Raw genomic sequence first — 22,587 nt, forward strand, 5'->3', positions numbered from 1 at the left:
AGTAGCTGGGACTACAGGCGCCCGCCACCTTGCCCGGGTAGTTTTTTGTATTTTTTGGTAGAGACAGGGTTTCACCGGATTAGCCAGGTTGGTCTCGATCACCTGACCTCGTGATCCGCTCGTCTCGGCCTCCCAAAGTGCTGGGATTACAGGCTTGAGCAACCGCGCCCGGCCTGATTTATTTTTATTAAATGTGTTATAATTCACTGCCATCATTCTTCTTTTGAATGCTTAAAATTTTCCAAATCATCTTGTCAGGCAGGGTTCCTTTAGGCTGGCTCCCATATGTATCATTTACCTTCCCAGTTGCTGAGCACGTGACTGCTTTGGCACGTTGTACTTCTGGGGGTCATTTTTTTCATGGAGCCCTGTTTTTTAAGTAAAATATGGTATTTTGAAACTAGAATCTGGGTGGCACACTGATACCTCCAAAGCAAAGATACCATCACAGGATTCTTCCTCACCTTATTTCAGTGTTTGTGAAATAGTGAAATACATACTTGAAAGAATCTGGTTCCCACATGGACATATGGTGGGGACCACCACACACTTGGGCCTGCTAGAGTGGGGAGTGGAGAGAGGAAAAGCATCAGGAAGAACAGCTAATTGATGCTGGGCTTAATACCTAGGTGATGGAATGATCTATACAGCAAACCACCATGGCACTTGTTTCCCTGTGTAACAAACCTCCACGTCCTGCACATGTACCCCTGAACTTAAAAGTTGAAGAAAATAAAAGGGCAGGAAGCAACATTAATAGCAAATTAGAGATTAACTTAAAGGATCAGGAAGGGTCCCAGCAGGAAGCTGACTCCAACTCCTGTGACTGAATGTAGAATTTCAATGAAGAAATTAACAACAAAAAAGAACCTGGTCCCAATGACATTAGTATATTGATTCAAACTACAATACATATTAAGTAGTCTCAGAGTTACTACACTGATAGCATTGCCAACAATTAACCATGTAAATAAAGCCTAACATTTTTCCATATTTTTTGTCCCTTGACTATATTCCACTAAGCTTGTATAGTCTGAGTACTCTGCTAAAAAGTTATCTGAATTCTTTTCTTGTATCTATGTAATCAATTTGATATAGTGTTTTGATTATTAGTTTCTCTTTGTACATTCAATGACAGGATTTCCTTTGTTTTCATTATTTTTATTTCATTTTAATTTTACATAATTGAATATATAAAATATTTACACAGTTCAAAATCAAAACTATATAAAAAAGGTATGCTCAGAAAAGTCTCATTTCCATACTTATTTCTTCCACCAATATCCACCCACCCCCTATCATTTATTTCTGGTTTATGGTTCCCGTGCATCTTTCTACAAAAATAAGTGTGTATATGTGTGTGTGTGTGTGTGTGTGTGTACATGTGTGGTTATTTCCCTTTCCATCTTAAATACAAGGTAGCACATTAGATATACTTTTTGTGACTCTTTATTGCCCCTTAAAACATCCTAGAAAGCACTTCATCTTTGTTATCAGCTATCTTCCTTTTTAATTTTTCAAAAATTGTTTTTATGGCTGTATTACGTAGATATACTATAGTTTATTCAGCCAGTTCTATGAGTGGACATATAGGTTGTTTCCAAATTTGTTCTATCTGCAAATAATGTAGCGATGAACAACCTTCTGTACATATTCTTAGTTATTTTGTGAGGGTGTTTCCTCTGGAATAATTGCTAGAAGTGGGGCCATTAGGTCAAAGGATGAACGCTTATATAATTTTGTTAGATATTGCCAATTTTTCTTTCATAGGGACTGCTGATTGCCATTTTTGAATGACGGTTTAACTGGTACTGAATTCTAAGTTGAAGATAATACTCTCTTGTGTTTTCAGTTCTATTGCTGATGAGAAATCTGTTGTTTCTCATCCCTGTTTCTTAGAGGTATGGCAGAAACTTATTCTCCATTTTATCTTCCCTTCTTTTTCCCAGGCACATGGCTGACCTCTATTTCCCAGGCTCCCCAGCAATTAAGGTATGGCCGGTGGGGCGTGCGCAGACGCGAGGGAGACCATTTCTGGCCTAGCTTATTCCCCACCACCCACTTCCTGTGGGAAAGCAGAGCAATTCTGAAACCCATGTGGGTGCCGTCAGCTGGGTCCCTGAGGGGACAGCCACCTAGTGGCCTGAAATACCCACCCAGGCCTGCTACACAAGAGAAGTAAGTGCGTACTGGATTTGACCCATCGCATTTTTGATCTTTTTAAAGCATTTTAGCCCATTTTACTTAATACAAAACTGTTCTAACTGGTTCTTTTTCCTATCCCTCCCCCTTGCTTCTACTTTATAATTTTTATCTACTGCAAGACTTCATTCATCTTAAGAATTCTAAACATACTTATTTGATTGTCATTTCCAGGAATTCCAACTGCTAATTTCACTTTTAGTAAATGCGTGTCTTGCTTGAACAAATTTTGAACTCTACGTCTATGTCTTCATGTATTTTAAACTTTTGCTTTGCAAGCTTCCTTTGAGTAGGAGTTTTCGATTGCTGTATCTTTCCCCACTCTCTCTCTTCCCAGACAGCTTTCAGTCCCTCCACCTGGCCTCTCAGGACTTCTTCCAAACCAGGTCTCAAAATGCCACTTGGTGTTCCTGCTCAGTTGTGGTATCAACGATACTGCGGATCCAGGCCCTGGGCCAAGAAAGCAGCATGGCTCAGCTTCTGGTTCTGAAGCTGCATCTTTGTCTCTGAAACTTCCAGAAGCCCATTCCTTTCAGGTAATCCATCTTTTCCAGCCTTCTTTCTTAGGTTTGGGAGGGAGGGCACTGCGATCTCTGATTTCAGTGTAGCCAGTGTTTCTTAGAGGTATGGGAGAAACTTGGTTATTCTCCCAATTTACATTCCCTGGAGCTTGGCTCCAACTCTTTGGTCTCAGCTCATGTGGATACTTTTACATCCCCATCTTCTCTTTTTTTTTTAATGTTTTTAGTTTTAAGTTCAGCCTCCACAGAGTCTCAAAAATTGCCAGTGCCAACCATATTTCACCATGGCAGGGTACTGAGAAGAGTTTTCCATTAGGAAGTGTCTCAGATAAACTTCACTGGCTATGAAATGACCACTGCACAAAGCTGTATCCCCTTATTCTAAAAAACCTGAGTTCCTGGTTGCCTCTGCTGGAGAGGCCTGCAGCTTGAGCCTGCTTACCCCTTTGTATTTCAACTTACGTTCTAGGTAACTAGAATGACCATAGCCCAGTTATACTTATTTGGTTACCCTTTTTATATTATAACTACCTTTGCTAGGTGTTTGGAGCCTGAACCCCTGTGCCATCTTGACCAGATGTCTCAACTTAAATAATTGTTTTGCTCTCCTGCAGCTCCTGTATACATTTTGTAAGGCCCTCTTTACATAGTGAATGTACTTAATGCCACACACACATAGTATGCACTCAAGCTAACCATAGTTCTCAGAAGTCTTGGTATTGCCAGTTACAAAATGACTTCACTGTATCATTTGCCTGCTTTCAGTCTCATACAAGTATTAACTAGAGCACTGATGTATGAAATGTGGTATTCTGCATATACCCACATTATAGTTACTGTGATGGTTCAACCACCTTGTGATTCACCACGGCCCATGGGCTTTTTCCGCCAAAAATAGGCACGACGCCAATCATTCTCCAATTTGAACCTCTTACTTACAAAATTAATTCACCTTCATTTGATTTTATCCAGTATTTTATAAATACTGTACCCCATTAATATAGGTTATTTTGACTTCTGTCTCTAGTATTTCTCACAAATATACTAATATGCCACCAGTTATGGATTAAAACTGATTAAACAGAACGGTTCCCAGACTGACCTCTCGCACTGGAACCATATCCTTGATAATGTCTCTGTGTCACCCTCTCACCATCTAACTGTGGTATCATGTGAGCTGATCTGTTTCCCCGGGTTGCTGTTGATTATGTCATTCATAATGAAATCAATAGCATGAGAAAGTGAAGACTATGTCTCTTGCTTCCTCCAGATCCTTAAAATGTTCTTGAAAACAAATCAGGTTACACTGACACGATTCATTTTTCTATAAAGCTACCACGAATTTTTACTCAATGCCTTATGTTTGCTTATAAATTAGTATTCTGGTGATGTATATTTTCACATAACCTTCCCTGACAATGTGACTGTATTTTATTGACTGCAAATTCTACACATGTATTCACCTCGTCATCATTTTGACGGAAACAGATAATTAAAACAAGTATAAGGTTTAGAATTAAGGAGAAAGGAGTTGCATACCTTGTACTACTCATCCAGGTACTCAGTTTTAAGAACAATATCAATAAATAGAAATATATCTAAAAAATCAACAAATATGGGAATGGGATTAATAAGAGCGATAAAGGATTATAAGAACAGAAGTTATTCAGATACTTATGGGCTGACTGCTTAGCAAACATGCTTACAGAAGAGGTTTAAAAATAGTGGGGTTTTTTGTTTTTTTTTGTTTTTTTTTTTTGAGATGGAGTCTCGCTCTGTCACCCAGGCTGGAGTGCAGTGGTGCGATCTCGGCTCACTGCAAGCTCTGCCTCCTGGGTTCACGCCATTCTCCTGCCTCAGCCTCCCTAGTAGCTGGGACTACAGGCACCCACCACCACGCCTGGCTAATTTTTTTGTATTTTTTAGGAGAGACGGGGTTTCACCATGTTAGCCAGGATCGTCTCGATCTCCTGACCTCATGATCCGCCTGCCTCGGCCTCCCAAAGTGCTGGGATTATAGGTGTGAGCCACTGTGCCCGGCCTAAAAAGAGTTTTTAAAAGAACATCTGAACTAGAGATTGCCTCCTGGTTCTCAATGACTATCATGTCCTTTAGCTTGCTTTCTTAAGCAAAATAAAGGGCTTAAGCATACAATGATCTGGAAAGTAGCCATCAGAAATCTGTGCTCAATAGTCCCTGAGACCCCACTCTCCATCCCTGGCTTCTGAATGTGGCTCCTTGTATGACTCAACCACCAGAGAGGTTATGACATTCTTCATGCTTTCTGAAACCATGTTGTTCATGCTTTCTGAAACATGGTTATTCATCATTGCTGAGAAACTGAACCAGACCAACCACCTAAGGGAGACCCTTTTTTCACCATCACACTGTCAGGGGTAGCCTGCCCAATCAGCCAAGGTCCAGTACTCCTATAAGTCTTTCATAACAGTATCCCAGACCTATGCCAGCTTGCCCCACTACCATTCTACCTGTTTTGTTTCCATTCTCTCAGGATTCAGAAATACAACATACACATTTCCTAAGATTGACTTTATAGCCATACAGTAGAATATTATTCAGTCTTAAAAGGAAATGAAATCCTGGCCAGGCATGGTGGCTCATGCCTGTAATCCCAACACTTTGGGAGGCCAAGGTGGGCAGATCACCTGTGGTCAGGAGTTTGAGACCAGCTGGCCAACATGGCAAAACCCTGTCTCTACTAAAAATACAACAAATAGCTGGGCATGGTGGCAGATGCCGGTAATCCCAGCTACTAGGGAGGCTGAGGCAGGAGAATCCCTTGAATTTGGGAGGCAGAGGTTGCAGTGAGCCGAGATCAGACCACTGCATTCCACCCTGGGTGACAGAGCAAGACTTCATCTCAAAAAAAAGAAAAAAAAAAAAAGAAATTCTGATACATGCTAAAGGTGGATGAATCCCCTAAGACATTATACTAAGTGAATAAGTAGACAGAAAATGATAAATAGCATATGATTCCATATATATGAGGTACCCAGAGTAATCAAATTCATAGACAAAAAGTAAATAGTAGCCAGGAGCTAGGAGAAGGGGAGAATGAGGAGTTACTGTTTAATGGGTGCAGGTTTTCAGCACAGGATGAAAAAGTTCTGAAGATGCATAGATAGTAGTATCAGTTGCACAACAATGTGAATGAACTTAATGCCACTGACCTGTACACTTAAAAATGGTAAAGATGGTAAATTTTTAGGTATATTTTACCACAGTGATTTGACCTGAGCAGCTCAGTCCTTCTATTCTGCCAGAAGGTGATGATGTTTTCTTAGCCCCTGCTGTCTGCTTCAATGTCAGGCAAAAGCAATTTTGAAGAGACAGTTTTCTGGATACCTCTGGGACCTCAGGGCCTTTGAACTTGTGTCTCAGAAGGCTATTCTGCCTGGGATGGTCTTCTTTCTTACACTCACGTAGCTTGCTCCCTCAACCGCCTCAAGTCTCTACTTAAATGAGACTTTTTTTTTTTTTAAGCATGAGACTAATGATGAGAGTTTAAGATAAGTTTGTTAGGCAGGCAGGGCTCTCAAACCAAATAACTCTACACACACACACACGTTGCTTTTTAGTTTATAAAATATTTTATGGAAATTGCCTGATTCAAACTGTCTAAATCATGTTCTTGAACCTATATTCCATGAACAATGCCAAGATATTCAAGTGTTAAAGCTAAGTAATTTAAAAAAAAAAAAAAAAAGGGTAACTGTGGTCTTTTCCCTAATTTGAGGTGAGGAGAAAGTGCCAACAGATGACAAATAAATATATTCACATTACCAAATACAGAAAACAAGCATATGGCCATCTTGAGAGATGCAGAAAAATCTTTGGACAAAATTCAACAACCATTCATGATAAAAACCTCTCAGCAAAGTAGGAAACTGATGGTTTCCTCAACCTGATAAGAAACATCTGTGAAAAATCTATAGCTGTGATTATACTTAAGTGTGAAAGACTGACCATTTTGCCCCTAAAATTGGAAACAAGGTAAGGATATCTGCCCTTACCACTTCTACTCAACATTTTAGGATATCCTAGCCCATTCAGTAAGGCAAGAAAATAAAAGAAAGGCATACAGATTAGAAAGGATAAGATAAAACTATTTGTAGATGACATTTATGTATATTGATAATCCTAAGGTACTTACAAAAAATCTACTGGAATTAATAAATGAATTTAGTAAGACCACAGGTCAATTTTTAAAACCACATTGGTATATATAGCAACAAAACTGAAAAATGAAGGGAAATACATCATTTCCAATAGACTCAAAAACATAAAATAAGAATAAATTTTTATAAATTTATAAATTTTTACAAAATGTCAATGCTAAAAGCTACAAAACACTGCCAAAGAAAACTAAAGACCTTAATAGGAGATATGCCATGTTCATGGATAAGAAGATTAATATTATTAACATGTCATCCTCCCCAGATTAGTTGATTCAATGTAGTTCTGATCAAAATCCAGGCCTTTTTCTTTTTTAAAGATATTGACAAGCTGATGCTAAAATGTATATGAAAACACAAAGGGTCAGAATAGTCAAAAACAAAGTTGGACGACTTACACTACCTGATTTCAAGACTTATAAATTACAGAACTCAAGACAATGAGCTTAAGAACAAACAGGTTGACAGAAGAGAGTTCAAACCAGTCCACTTGATTTATAAGAAAGTACCAATGCAATTCAATGCAGGAAAGGAAAGTCTTTTCAAAACATTGTGCTGGACTAACTGGATAACCGTATGAAAAAAAAAAAAGGACCTTAACCCCACTTCACACCATTAACACAAATTAACTCAGGCGAGATCACAGGCCTAACTATAAAATGTAAGACTCTACAAGGAAAACAAAGGAGAATATGTTTGCAACCTTGGAGCAAAGAAGTCTCAAACAAAACACAAAAAGCACCAAATATAAAAGAAAAAAAATTGATAAAGTGAAGTCATTAAAATTAGATTCTTCTGTTCATCATAAGAAAATGAAAAGGCAATAATAGACTGGGAGAAAATGCTTACAACACATGTATCTAACAAAAGACTTGTGCCCAGACTACCAGACTACATATATAAAGAGTGCCTACAAATGAATAGCAAAAAGTCAAACTACTCAAACAAAAATGGGCAAAACACTTGAAAAGACATTCCAAAAAGAATATATACAAATGGTCAATAGCACACAAAAAGGTACTCAACATCATTAGTTATCAGGATAAAGCTAATTAAAATGACAATGACATACAATTTCATCAGAATGACTAAAATCAGAAAGACCAACAATACCAAATATTAGAAAAGATGTAGAGTAACAAGAACTCTCATACACTGCTGTTTGAGGTGTAAAATGGTATAACCCCTTGGAAAATAGTGTGGCATTTCAACATACGCTTATCCTATGATCCAGTACTTCTACTGCTAGATATTTACCTAGGAGTAATTAAAACATGTTGGCCAGGCGTAGAGGCTCACGCCTGTAATCCCAACACTTTGGGAGGCCAAGGTGGGCGGATCACTTGAGGTCAGGAGTTCGAGATCAGCCTGGTCAACATTGTGAAACCATGTCTCTCCCAAAAATACAAAAACTAGCCGAGCATGGTGGCGTGCACCTGTAATCCCAGCTACTTAGGAGGCTGAGGCAGGGGATTCACTGGAGCCTGGGAGGTGGAGGTTGCAGTGAGCCGAGAATGTGCCATTACACTCCAGCCTGGGTGACAGAGTGAGACTCCATCTCAAAAACAAAACAAAACATGTCCACAAGACTTGTAAAAGGTTCGGCAAGTATTTATTAGATATGAGATTAAAAACACAAACCATAAAAGAAATCAACAACTTAGGCTTCATCAAAATTTAAAACTTTTTTTTTTCTTTAAAAGGCACCATTAGGGAAAACGTCATGGGTTTGGGGAAAATATTTTCAAACTATATATTTGTTTTTCATTTTTTTATTTTTTGAGACAGAGTTTCGCCCTGTCTCCCAAGCTGGAGTGCAGTGGTGCGATCTTGGCTCACTGCAACCTCCACCTCCCGGGTTCTTCTTCTGCCTCAGCCTCCGGAGTAGGCAACTCTTCTGCCTCAGCCTCCGGAGTAGCTGCAATTACAGGCGCATGCCATCACGCCCACCTAATTTTTGTATTTTTAGTAGAGACAGGGTTTCGCCATGTTGGCCAGGCTGATGAACTCCTGACCTCAGGTGATCTGCTGGCCTCGGCCTCCCAAAGTGCTGGGATTACAGGTGTGAGCCACTGCGCCCAGCCCCAAACCATGTATTTGATACAGAATTTACATCTAGATATATATCTTAAAATTCTTGAACCTCAGTAAGAGGGTGGTGAGAAATAACCCAATTTAAAAATGGGGCAGCACTTTGGGAGGCTGAGGCGGGCGGATCACGAGGTCAGGAGATCGAGACCATCCTGGCGAACACCGTGAAACCCCGTCTCTACTAAAAATACAAAAAAAACTAGCCGAGCGTGGTGATGGGCGCCTGTAGTCCCAGCTGCTTGGGAGGCTGAGGCAGGAGAATGGCGTGAGTCCAGGAGGCGGAGGTTGCAGTGAGCCGAGGTCGCGCCACTGCACTCCAACCTGGGCGATAGAGCCAGACTCCATCTCAAAAAAAAAAAAAGGGGCAAAAGGTGTAACTAGACATGTCATCGGAGATGATATATATCTATAACAATATCAATATAGATCAAATATCCAATAAAAAAGAAGACATACAAGTAACTAATAAGCACATGAAAAGGAACTCAACATCATTAGTCATTAGGGAAATGCAAATTAAAACTGCAATGAGACACCATTATATACCCTTTGGAATATCTATAATAAGAACGAGTAACAATTTCAAATGTCAGCAAGAATGTAGAGAACTCTCAAACACTGTTAGTGGGACTCTAACACTGTACAGCCGCTTTTGGAAAATAGTTTGGCAGTTTCTTAAAAAGTTAAACATAAACTTACCACATGACTCCACAATTATACCCATACAAATCTACTCAAGAGAAATGTAAATAAGATCTATATTAACACTTGTAGATAGCAACATTACCTCGTTCATAGCATCGTTATTCATAACAGCCAAGCCCTGGGAACAATTCAAATGTTCATCAACTGCTGAGTGGATAAATAAAATGTAGTATATTTATAAAACTGTATGCTATTCAACAATACAAAGCAGCAAGCTACTGATCCACGCTGCAACACGGATGAACCTCAAAAATGTTGTGCTAAGTGAGACATGCCTGACACAAAAAACTATATAATCCAAGATTCCTCTAATTTGAAATTTCCCAGACAAGGCAAGAGACAGAAGTTCAATGGCTGTCTGGGGCTAGAGGTGGGAACTGATTGTATACTGGCAGAGAGAAATTTGGGGGTGACAAGTCAAAAACTGGGTTATGGTGATGGCTGCACAAACCTATAAATTACTAAAAACCATAGAATTGTACATAATGAGTAGGTTTTATGGCATATAAATTATACCTCAATAAAGCTGTTTTTTAAAAAAGACTTATACAAGAATATTCATAGCAGCTATTTTTTTTAACAATTTTTTTTTTTTTTTTTTGAGACAGGGTCTCGCTGTTTCGCCCAGGCTGGAGTGCAGTGGCACGATCTCAGCTCACTGCAACCTCTGCCTCCCAGGTTCACGTAATTCTCATGCCTCAGCCTCCCTAGCAGCTGGGATTACAGGTGCCTGCCATGATACCCAGCTAATAACAATTTTTTTTTTAAGGTACAGAATCTTGCTATGTTGCCCAGGCTGGTCTCGAAATCCTGGACTCAAGTGATCTTCCCACCTTGACTTCCCAAAGTGCTGCTATGACAGGTGTGAGTGCCATGCTCAGCCATGGCAGCTTTATTCACAATAGCCCAAAACTGGAAACAACCCAAGTGATCATCAAAGGAGAATGGCTAAATTAGAGTATATTCAAAGAATGTAATATTAGTTACCAATAAAGAATTACAGAGTCACACATGTATAAATCTCAAAAGCATTATGTTGAACAAAAGCAGCCACTTTTGTTTGTCTACTATATATCACAATCCATTTATATAAAGTTGAAGAACAGACAATGCTCATTTATGGTGCTGGAAATCAGAACAGCAAGTGCCTCTGGACTGATTGCAAAGTAGCACGAGAGAACTGCCTGAAGCATGAAAATGTTCTGTCTTGACAGGAATGTTGTTTACATAGGTGCATACATTTATCAAAACTAAACACTTAAGATCTGTGCATTTTACTGTATGTACCTCGAAAATTTTTAAATACTTAAAAATGCCCCCCAAAAGACATACTACTGGACAAATTCAGCATCAATTAATCACATGAATTTTCAGGAGGTACAGCAGTGTGCGTTTCTGTTGCCCATGTCAAATAGTTAATATAAATGGCTAAGAGTTTGATACTCATTTTTAAATGTTTTAATTATGTCATGATACAAACAAAAATACATTTAACATATGTAAATAATGCAACAGAATCAAACTCATTGTATATTAATTCACTTATTTACTCCAAAAACTTTTAAGGAGGATGAAAAATGTATTCCAGGCATCAAAGTTCAAATTATGACTTAATCACATATACAATACTGATGTTTCAATTTTTAAAAATTTAATTGTCAACCGGGCACTGTGGCTCACGCCTGTAATCCCAGCACTTTGGGAAGCTGAGGCAGGTGGATTGCCTGAGGTCGGGAGTTCAAGACCAGCCTGACCAATATGGAGAAACCCCATCTCTACTAAAAATACAAAAAAATTAGGTGGGCATGGTGGTGCATGCCTGTAATACCAGCTACTTGGGAGGCTGAGGTAGGAGAATCACTTGAACCTGGCAGGTGAAGGTTATGGTGAGATGAGATCGCGCCATTGTACTCCAGCCTAGGCAACAAGAGCAAAACTCCGTTTCAAAAAAAAAAAATTAGCCGAGCATGGTGGCAGGCGCCTGTAATCCCAGTTACTCAGGAGGCCAAGGCAGGAGAATCACTTGAACCTGGGAGGTGAAGGTTGTGGTGAGCTGAGATCGCGCCATTGCACTCCAGCCTGGGCTACAAGAGCGAAACTCCATCTCAACAACAACAACAACAACAACAACCAAAAAGACGAAGAGGAAGAAAATTAGGTGGGTGTGGTGGCAGGCACCTGTAATCCCAGCTACTTGGGAGGCTGAGGCAGGAGAATCACTTAAACCTGAGAGGTGGGAGGTTGCATTGAGCCGAGAACACACCATTGCATTCCAGCCTGGTCAACAAGAGTGAAATTCAGTCTCAAAAAAAAAAAAAAAAAGAAATTGTTTGAGTGTACCTTTCAGAATAAAGTTTACTTAATATCAGGTTCTTGGTCTGCTGGTGAGAGGAAAGAAGTGTTAGAGAACCTAACAGTCTCAGACTCATGAAGCAAAAACAAGCTTGGCAGCAATCAGGTCCAGCAGGTTCCAGACTCACCGAGTAGTCATTTCAGGCCTCCACCGCCGGCTCCAGCTCCCAAGCCACTGGAAGATGGGCGCCAGGAGGAAAGGCTGAACTTTGTGGACACACCCTGAGGAAGGCTGCTGCCTGGTCCGTGACATCTACTGTGACAGAGGACTCAGGCCAGGAGGAAAGGAGCACCACCACCACAGGCAGCTTGCCCATCCTTCTGTCACTTCCTTTCCATTCCCCTAGGTCCCCTTAGAGTGACCCTCAGAGTTGGCTCTACACCAGCCCTGGAGGCGTGATGCGAATGAGGCATGACCCTGCTCCCTGGAGTTGTCTACAGACCACACTACCCAGTGTCTGGGAGGGCACAATGTCAGGGCACTTCCTATACTCCTGGGGCATTTAAGGAGGGTTTAAAATGTTCACGCCTTTTGACCCAGTGGCTGCACTCTGGTAATTCATCATAAGAAAATAATCTGGGTTGAAGGAAATAATTACTGCGTAAATTCGGCATACTTGTAATAGCCCACAGTACACCCTCCCCTGTCTCCAAAAGAACCAAAACAACTTAATGTCTAAACATTAGGGAATGAGTCAAATGAATTATGAGACAGTCATAAGATGGACTACCACCTGCAGCCATGAAAGATAAAATTTGTTATTATTGAGAGAAAAACTAGGTAACAGGAAAATGCTGATGGTATTATGTTAAATGACAGATGCAAGATAAAGCTGTGTGTAGCAGGGCTTCTCACAGGGGGATGAGATGGGATCCTGCTGATCCCTGAACCGGTATTACTGAGGGGAGCCTGCTGTTGTCCTTAGATGGTCTGACGTTAAGGGAGATACGAGGATGCAAACCAGTGGTACATCCCAATATTAGGGAAATAGGAAAAATGTATGGAAATAGGAAAAATGTAGGAAATAGACACAGTGGTACATCCTAACATCAGGGAAATAGGAAAAATTGTACGTATATTCACAGATCAGAGGTAATTAATGCCAGCCCACCGTAACTGGTAAGGTGGTGGCCTTGGGGACTAAGACTTCTGAAATTTGAATATGGATCTTGTTAAAAGACAGATTCTGATTCAATATGTCTGGGGCGAGCCTGAGATTTTGCATTTCTAACAAGCTCCCAGGTGATGCCATGCTGCCAGCACACAGGCCACGCCACGGATGGAGCAAGCCTGAAGAGGACACGTATTCTGGAGGGGTAGAACCCGATTACACGAACAGCAACTGGTTGGTGAGAATAGAGGTACATGTTTACTTTTTACACTGTCCTGTATCTTCCACAATACAAATTTGTTGCTTTTGTGATAAGAAAGAAAACTTTCCATGTTGAAAACCTTTGACTCAGTAATTATTTTTATAGGAATCCATCTCAAATAATGTGAAATGGGCTCCAAGGTTTATGTGCATTCAAATTGGAATGATGTACAACATCAAAAAATGAGCAACGACTTAGTTCTCTAATATTTTAAGAGAATGGCTAAAAAAGACTAAAACAGCATGCAGTCATTAAAAATATTTATACAGACATAGGGGAATACAATGATATTTTTTATTTAAAAAAATTTTAATAGCTTTAGGTGTACAAGTGGGTTTGTTACATAGATGAACTGTATAGTGGTAAAGTCTAGGATTTTAGAGTGCTCATCACCCAGGTAGTGTACATTGTACCTAATAGGTTGTTTTTCATCCCTCATCCCCTTCCCATCCTCCCCTTCTGAGTCTCCATAGTCCATCATATCACTCTGTACGCCTCTGTGTACCCATAGCTTAGCTTCCACTTACTTATAAGTGAGAACATACGGCATTTCGTTTTCGATTCCTGAGTTACTTCACTTAGAATAATGGCCTTCATGGCCGTGGTAGCTCACGCCTGTAATCCCAGTACTTTGGGAGGCCGAGGCGGATGGATCACCTGAGGTCAGGAGTTCGAGACCAGCCTGGCCAACATGGTGAAACCCTGCTCTACAAAAATTATCTGGACATGATGGCGGGTGCCTGCAATCCCAGCTACTCGCGAGGCTGAGGCAGGAGAATCGCTTGGGAGGTGGAGGTTACAGTGAGCCGACATTGGGCCACTGCATTCCAGCCTGGGTGACTGAGCAAGACTCCGTCTCAAAAAAAAAAAAAGAATAATGGTCTTCAGTTCCATCCAAGTTGCTGCAAAAGACATTATTTTGTTCTTTTTATAGCCGACTAGTACTCCATGGTGTGTGTGTGTATATATATGTGATGTGTGTATATATATATCACATTTTCTTTATCCACTCATTGGTTGATGGACACTTAGGCTGATTCCATATCTTTGCAATTGTGAATTGTGCTATGATAAACATATGCATGCAGGTATCTTTTTGATATCATAATGATAAATTGTAATCATAGTATGGCAACTATGTTAAAATTCTAACATAAAATGAATTGTTTATAAAATGTTAAAATTTTTTAAATTTCTAAAAAACCAAAGTAAAACAAAATAGAAAGGAAATATACCCAAACGTCAATGCCTTCAGATCCTTGGATTGCGGGTCATAAAAGACTCCTCCCTTTAAACCTTTCAGAATACAGTAAAGTTGAAGGCAGGCAGGATCAGGAGGCAAGGGCAGCAATGGAAAGCCGCAGAGGCCATGGGAAGAAGAGAAAACCTCGCAGGGGTTGAGCAGGAGAGTGCAGGCTTGGGGCCCATCCACTGAGGATGCGGTGAGGGTGTGGTGGGTATAGACTTCTCACCGGAACACCTGGCTGGAGCGCAGGAGAAGGACGAAGGGTTAGGTGAAGGCAGAATGGACTCTGAAGCTTTGGGTCTGCACCTGGGGCAGGAGGGAGAATCCAAAGCCTACTGCCTGTCTTCTTCCCACCTGTCCCTGCTGGAGGGGACTGGGCAAGGGGGGGACCTCTGCCCTGCTGCTTGGAGGGGAATCACTGGCCCTCCATTCAGCTTCCCTGGACACCATGGATGCCTTCAGCTTCCCAGGAACACCTTAGCTATCAATCTCTAAAGTGCTCCCTCCTCAGAATTACTTATGGGCATAAAGAATCAGAACTCATGTTACCTCTCTGATAAAGTAAAATGAAGGCCCTTCCATGTTCTCATTTCTGGCCTGAACCTGGGTTCACTTCTGTACCTCTCCTGACAGGCAGCCAAAAGGCAATAGAAACAAATGTAAACAAACAGAAACCTGCATTGCTAGTTTAAAGATCAAACCAGATGGTCCTTTTAAGAACTACAAAATATTAAATAAACACTAGTTAACAGCATCTATATTACTTTTCCAAGTTAAAGAGTAAGCCTCTCAATGTATCTGTTCTATGATTTTACTACTAAGGTGCAAGTCAGGCATTGTACTTCACTGTGTCTCTGTCAGGATTTCATAAAATGTTGTTAGCCCCTCACAACATTCCTATTAGATATGCTTATTCCCAGGTGACAGAAGAGGCACTGGCTGCCCAGAAGACCTAGCCTTAAACCCCTGCCAGGCAGTGGCACAGCTGAGGCTGGGACTCCTGTGTCGCAGCTAACACCAGTCCGCTCTCTCGTAAGGGAGTGGAGTTTGTATCCACGTGAATGCTAGGGGATTCCAACTCCTTTCCACAGTCAGTCACAGATTAAAAAAGGAGATTTTAATCCCCGAACAACAAAGCCAAAGCCTTGGTTCAAAGCCACAAGCTGTGGCCCAGTTCTCACCAATTCCAAAGCTGCTGCTGCACCAAACACCCTGTTAGCATTTGTCATGGAAAACATTTCCCTACGGCCACGTGGCAACCCAGATGCACAGCCCATGGCTCACTCCACGAACAGAGGTCAGAGCTCAGATGCATTTCTTCCCTGTGGTCTTTCTTCTAACATTATGTGGGGGAAATTCTCCCCAGTAAAACTGAAAGTAAAGGAAGCAGGGCTCTAACAACAACAACAATAATAGCTAACTCACAGTCCATCCTGCTCCATGCCAGGCACTGCTACAAGCACTTGACGTGCCAGTGAATCCTCGCAGCCCTAGGACGTAGGTACTGTTATTACTCCTAGCTTACACAGGGGAAACTGAGGGACAAAGAGGTTTTAAAAAATGAGGTCACACAGGTGGTGGAAGAACCAGAAATGAAACCCAGGGATCTGGCTGAGTCCATACTCAGACTGCTCGGCCTCTCCCTGTTGGCTCTGGCTAATAACCAATTACCCCACTCTTCCTTGACACGGGGGTTCATCATCACCTGAGGGAACACACACCCACAAACCTGATTCCAGAGTTATCCAGAAAGGATCCCCTCAAGCAGCGGGTTCGGCATTCATAAAACTTGTGGGCCTCTGAACTCACTTTTTTTTTCTTTCTCTCTCTCTCTCTTTTTTTTTTTTTTTTGAGACAGAATCTCACTCTGTCGCCCAGGCTGGAGTGCAGTGGCATGATCTCAGCTCACTGCAGCCTCCGCCTCCCCGTTCAAGCAATTCTTCTGCTTCAGCCTCCCAAGTAGCTGGGACTACAGGTGAGCGCCACCACGCCTGGCTAATTTTTTTTTTTTTGTATTTTTAGTAGAGACAGGGTTTCACTGTGTTAGCCAGGATGGTCTACATTTCCTGACCTCATGATCCACCCACCTCAGCCTCCCAAAGTGCTGAGATTACAGGTGTGAGCCACCACGCCCGGTCTGAACTCACTTCTTTTGGCCACAACAAGTTGTTCCACTTGGAGCCTTTGTTTATTCTATGTCCGTTTACACACACACCTAGACTGACAACTCGAGTGACAAAGGCCCACAACAGCACCTCAGATTTCCTCAAAGCCACCCAACAAGGTTCACTTTTGTGCCATTTCCTCTTTTCGTTCTCCTCCACAGCACACACACAGGGGAAGAAAATGCAGAACTCAGGGGAAGGAAACAAAGATCTAAAGAGAAACTTCAACGGTCATGAAACTCCAGCTATTCACAGAGGCGAGAATGTTTGCCCCATGACCCTTAACCGAAAGTTTGAAGGCAAGGAAATTAAGCCACCCTTGGACTTCTGCCACAGAAACCCCTTGAAGGCTGCACTATGCGGGCGCCTCAGCTCCTCATCCCTGTAGAGCCTTCTGGGGGTGCTGTGTCTAAGCAGCGTGTAGAAGTGGACTTGTCATCAGCAGGAGAGTGGTGGGCAGAGAAGGATGGGGGCCCTTTGCAAGTCCTAGGAACCCCTCAGAGTGGCTGGGGTCCAGTTCAAAGCAGCTACAGAGAGCTGACACACAACCTCAGGATCCACATGGGTCCCAGAGTCAGGCTGTTTAAAGCGGAAGGGTTAAAGGGCTTTTTTGTGCCCTATCCTGGCAGGACACCCTGGGGAACCCCCAAGGTGTACAAGACCCACCTGCCTACTCACAAAGACCCAATGGTGTGGGAGTTTGCAGCCATTCCTTTTCCCTACTGAGGCCTGCCCACACCTACTCCATTCTTGTCAAACCGCAGGGGGTAGCAAACAAGTTCCTTGTGAGAAAAATAGACAGCATGGGAGAAAAATGACAACTTGTATTCGTCTGACAGAGAAGCACTGGAACTAAATACAAGACTCTCATTTCCTTAAAGGAGTATGATCTTTCCCATTTTTCTTTTCTTTTCTTTTTTTGAGATGGAGTTTCGCTCTTGTTCCCCAGGCTAGAGTGCAATGGCGCAATCTCGGCTCACTGCAACCTCCGCTCCCTGAGTTCAAGTGATTCTCCAGCCTCAGCCTCCCAAGTGGCATACGCCACCACGCCAGGCTAATTTTGTATTTTTAGTAGAGATGGGGTTTCTCCATGTTGGTTAGGCTGGTCTCGAACTCCCGACCTCAGGTGATCCCCACACCTCGGCCTCCCAAAGTGTCTTTCCCATTTTTTTTGCAACAAGAGCCTCTCAACCTATGTTTTGTTATTCCATTTGGGGTAGAAACACACACATAGAAAGATTTCTTACCATAAAAAAAAAAAAAAGTACAATCTCAGGGCTGGGGACTACTTTAGGGATTGCTGGGGGCTGAGGGGACTGGTATGTACTACACTTCCTTAAAGAGGCAGCTGCTCTAGTATTGCCTTTGGGAATCGTTAGGGCAGAATATTTGAAATTTCCCAATTTTCAACACTGACTCTGTTTTTTTTAAGCTCTATGCTGGCCCAACAGAACATGTGTTGGTCAGATGTGACCCATGCCCCCCGCCTGTCACCAGGACAGTAGGGTGTGGTAAGAAGACAGTTTGCCTAGACTACCCAATTCTTGGGCATGTTGCTCTGCTTCCTGCTAAAGGTAGTGTGAAACTGCCAGAAATAATGCAGACTGTCAAATCTGACGGAGCTGAGTTTGCATCTTAGCTCTACTTTTACTAGCTACAAGACCTCAGGCAAAAACTATTAACCTCTAGCCTCAACTTCCATTTGCAAAATGGACTGATAATACCCAACCTAGAGACATTTGTCAGAATTAAAAATGTGTGGCCCGGGCATGGTGGCTCATACCTGTAATCCCAGCACTTTGGGAGACTGAGGTGGGTGGATCACCTGAGGTCAAGACTTCGAGACCAGCCTGGCCAACATGGTGAAACCTCGTCTCTACTAACGATACAAAAATTAGCCAGGCATGGTGGCTGGCACCTGTAATCCCAGCTACCCGGGAGGCTGATGCAGGAGAATTGCTTGAACCCAGGAGGTGGAGGTGGCAGTAAGCCGAGATCACACCATTGCACTCCAGCCTGGGCAACAGAGCGAAAACTCTGTCTCAAAACAAAACAAAAAACAAAAACCTGTGTGAAGACTACCATGAATTCTTTTTTTTTTTTTTTTTTTTTTTAAGAGACAGAGTCTTGCCCTGTTGTCCAGGCTGGCGTGCAATGGTGCAAACATAGCTTATTACAGCCTGGAACTGCTGGGCTCAAGCCATCCTCCCACCTCAGCCACCACACTGGCCAATTTTATTATTATTATTATTTTTTTTTTTTTGTAGAGATGGGGGTCTCACTATGTTGCCCAGGCTGGTCTTGAACTCTTGGCCACAAGCAAACCTTCCTCCCCTCAGCCTCCCAAAGAGCTGGGATTACAGGTGTGGGCCACCACACCCAGCCCATGAACTCTTTTTTTTAGCCAGTGAACTCTTGATCAACGTTAAATTTCCTTCCCTATCTCCCTAAAGAAGTGATTTAAAGCAATCTTCTTTAGATTTCTTTTTCGAGGCAATATCTTGCTCTGTCACCCAGGCTGGAGTACAGTGGTGTGATCACGGCTCACTGCAGCCTCGACCTCCCAGACTCACACAATCCTCCCACCTCAGCCTCCTGAGTAACTGGGACTACAGGCGTGTACCACCATACCTGGCTAATTTTTATTTATTTATTTTTATTTTGTGGAGTAAAGGTCTCACTATGTTGCCCAGGCCGACTTCCTTATATTTCAATGTTCCCATCTGTTAAAAACCAAAATTACCCTCTATCACCATTGCTCCGCCTTACAGGATGGGACGAGGTGCTGTACATGAAAGCTAAGTGCTTATGAATCTAGAAGAATACTGTTGACTAGATTGCCAACACCCTTTCCTATCATTTCTAGCCCAACAGGGGAGCAATTTGCTTTTCTAATGCATTTATATCCTTAATAATGCGAATCAGGGCGAAATAGTGTCACATTTGTGGTAAGTCCTTAAAATAGCTATTAGCAATCAACTCTCCAGAGTCCAAATCTACCACCCTCCTACAGAGGAGAGTAAACATTAGTTTGGTCACTAAAGGGCCTGGCAAGTTTCTTTTCTCTTTCCATGCTCTTTTAGGGAACTAGAGAGGAAACTGAGGTATAAAATGAAGTTACATGACAGTTGTACACTTCTTTTATTCATACCAAGAAAACAGAGCCACAAACCAAACAATTTCACTTCATTTAAGTACCATGATTAATTCACTGTGGTATTTCCCCCTACTATAAGGGGATTTTTGTTGGTTGTCTCATTATTTTCCCATCACAGCAGTGAAATTAGGACATGCTTCAGCATTCCTCAACTGAATCTTAAAACATCTTTACATCCTTTAGATTAGTGAATCTACAGGAGCAAGGTCTAGGCTGAGGAGATTCACTGAACACTTCAACTTTTAACTGTCCCGGATCTCATCTCTTTGACTTGTTTTATCCTTAAATCCAAAGGCATTACATTCAGTTATACTGAAGCTACTAAAAAATGTGGATTTGCCTTTCGGGAATATACCTCCCCTTCCTCCCTCTATTAACTTCAACAGCTCCCTCTCAGAATCACCGCTTTTCCAAATTACTGACCAAGCATGACAGAATGAGTAGGAATTATAGGCTAAATCTGGAGGAAAAAAATTTAGAGCAAGCCTGATGAAGATATAGCTGTTACTCCTTCCTTACCCTCCTACAAGCATGGTTCTTGAAAAAAATGTGTTAAACGCCATGCAGAACTTTTAGGAGTCAGTGCTTTGCTAAATATTTACACGTCATGATCCCTAAAGCAAACAAGGTAACGATGAAACAGGCAACACAACACAGCAACAAGCAGCCCTCCACTCATTTTGTGCTTTGTTTTTATCATGTACACTTTTTATTGATGCATACAGTGCTTCCAGAAGTGTACAGAAATCCTAAGTGTAAACAGACATGTGTGTTCACTACTCTGAACTCTGTTTTTTGATGAGCATAACTTGAAAGGAATTGGGCAAATAAGCAAAAACGCCAAAAAAACTTAAAAAAACCGCCCCAACGGAAGGCAATCAACCCCCAGGCTTGCTAATGCCCTTTGTATAAAAAAAGCTGACCTAGCCTCCACCTGCATCAACTTGATCCGCTCAGCTTTGTCACACTCAGCAAACACCCTCTGCCTTCTGAGCAAAATAAATCAGCACCTCCAGTAGGGAGAAAAAAACTTTTTATGACCGAGTCTGGAGAAGCAGCCTTGACACCCAATTTACAAAAAACGAGGGACTGTGGAAGACCTCGCATCTAAACTCAGCTGCAGTGCCAAACCTACCTTATGCAAAAAAGCTCCACAGGTGGTGGTGTTCTGTTTAAAGGAAAATGCCAAACACACACAAATACTGAAATAGTGTAAGGACTTCCATAACCATCATCCAGCTTCAACTATTTTTATTTCTGTTTTACTTTAAGTTCTGGGATACATGTGCTGAACGTGCAGGTTTGTTAATAGGTATACACATATACATGTGCCATGGGGGTTTGCTGCACCTATCAACCCGTCATCTAGGTTTTAAGCCCTACATGCATTAGGTATTTGTCCTAATACTCTCCTCTCCTTTGCCCCCATCCTCCAACAGGCCGCCCCGGCCGCATGATGTTCCCCTCCCTGTGTCCACGTGTTCTCTCCAGCTTCAACTATTAACAATCCATGAACAATCTCCTCTCATCTTGTTCTCCTCACTTCTCTGCTAGCATCTAAAACTGAATAATTCTGAAGCAAATCCTAAAGTAGTATTTCAACTTCACTGTGTGTCTCTACAGGGATTTTTAAAACCTTAGTCATGATACCATTACCAAAAGTAACTAAACAGAACTATTATAATTTCCTTGATACTATCAAATAATCAGTAGAAATTTCCTTCATTGTCTCCTTATTTATTTATTTATTTATTTATTTATTTTGAGACGGAGTCTAGCTCTGCCTCCCAGGCTGGAGTGCAGTGGCACGATCTCGGCTTACTGCAATCTCTGCCTTCGGCGTTGAAGTGATTCTCCTACCTCAGCCTTCCCGAGTAGCTGGGATTACAGGCGCGTGCCACCACGCCCTGCTAATTTTTGTATTTTTAGTAGAGAAGGGTTTCACCATGTTGGCCAGGCTGGTCTCGAACTCCTGACCTCAGATGATCCACCCACCTGGGCCTCCCAAAGTGCTGGGATTACAGGTGTGAGCCACCGCACTCAGCCATCATCTTCATTTTAAAAAACATTCATCAAATCAGGATCCAACCAACGTCCGCACCTTGTATTGCCACCGAATGTCTCTTAAATCATTCTGAAATTGCACACAGGTCCTCCTCCCTGTAATTCTCATACCAGCCAGGCTGATTCCCACTGATAATTTCCAAATAACTATAATAACTCTGTTCTGGAGATATCACAAGTAAGTGCCGGTCTTAGAGCTTGTCAAATGTATACATATATGTTTATATTTATATATAAATGCACAAAGTACACACGAAACCATTTCACTCGAAGCAATAACAATACTGAGAGCTAAACACTCGTTCATATGTCTTGCTATGCTTCTCGACGGGGGTTCTCTCTGGGATTTAAGCAACACTTCCCCTTACCGGAGACATTTGCGCAAGTGTAGGACGAAGCCAGAGCGGTTCCTCCCAGCCGAACCTGCCTCCGGAGGTCGGGTAAGTGCGTTCGCCTCCGGACTGCAGGGGGCGGCCCTGCCACCACCTCGAGGCCACCTGCGCAGATGAGAAAA

The 22,587-nt window shown here is 42.0% G+C and overlaps 1 protein-coding gene across 2 annotated transcripts in view; it reads right to left on the bottom strand.

Moving 5' to 3' along the window:
- Positions 1-22,581, bottom strand: part of GPR160 (G protein-coupled receptor 160) — a 55,500-nt gene extending 32,919 nt beyond the window's left edge. The window contains exon 1 of one of the 2 annotated variants that reach the window (XM_011994332.1): positions 22,442-22,581. The gene's annotated coding sequence lies outside the window, so the exon portion shown is untranslated. The remainder of the gene's footprint in view (positions 1-22,441) is intronic. The other variant, XM_011994334.1, reaches the window with a different exon arrangement.
- Positions 22,582-22,587: the final 6 nt, after the last annotated feature.

This window comes from Mandrillus leucophaeus, unplaced genomic scaffold, assembly GCF_000951045.1.
Source record: "Mandrillus leucophaeus isolate KB7577 unplaced genomic scaffold, Mleu.le_1.0 Scaffold452, whole genome shotgun sequence".
Classification (NCBI taxonomy): domain Eukaryota; kingdom Metazoa; phylum Chordata; class Mammalia; order Primates; family Cercopithecidae; genus Mandrillus; species Mandrillus leucophaeus.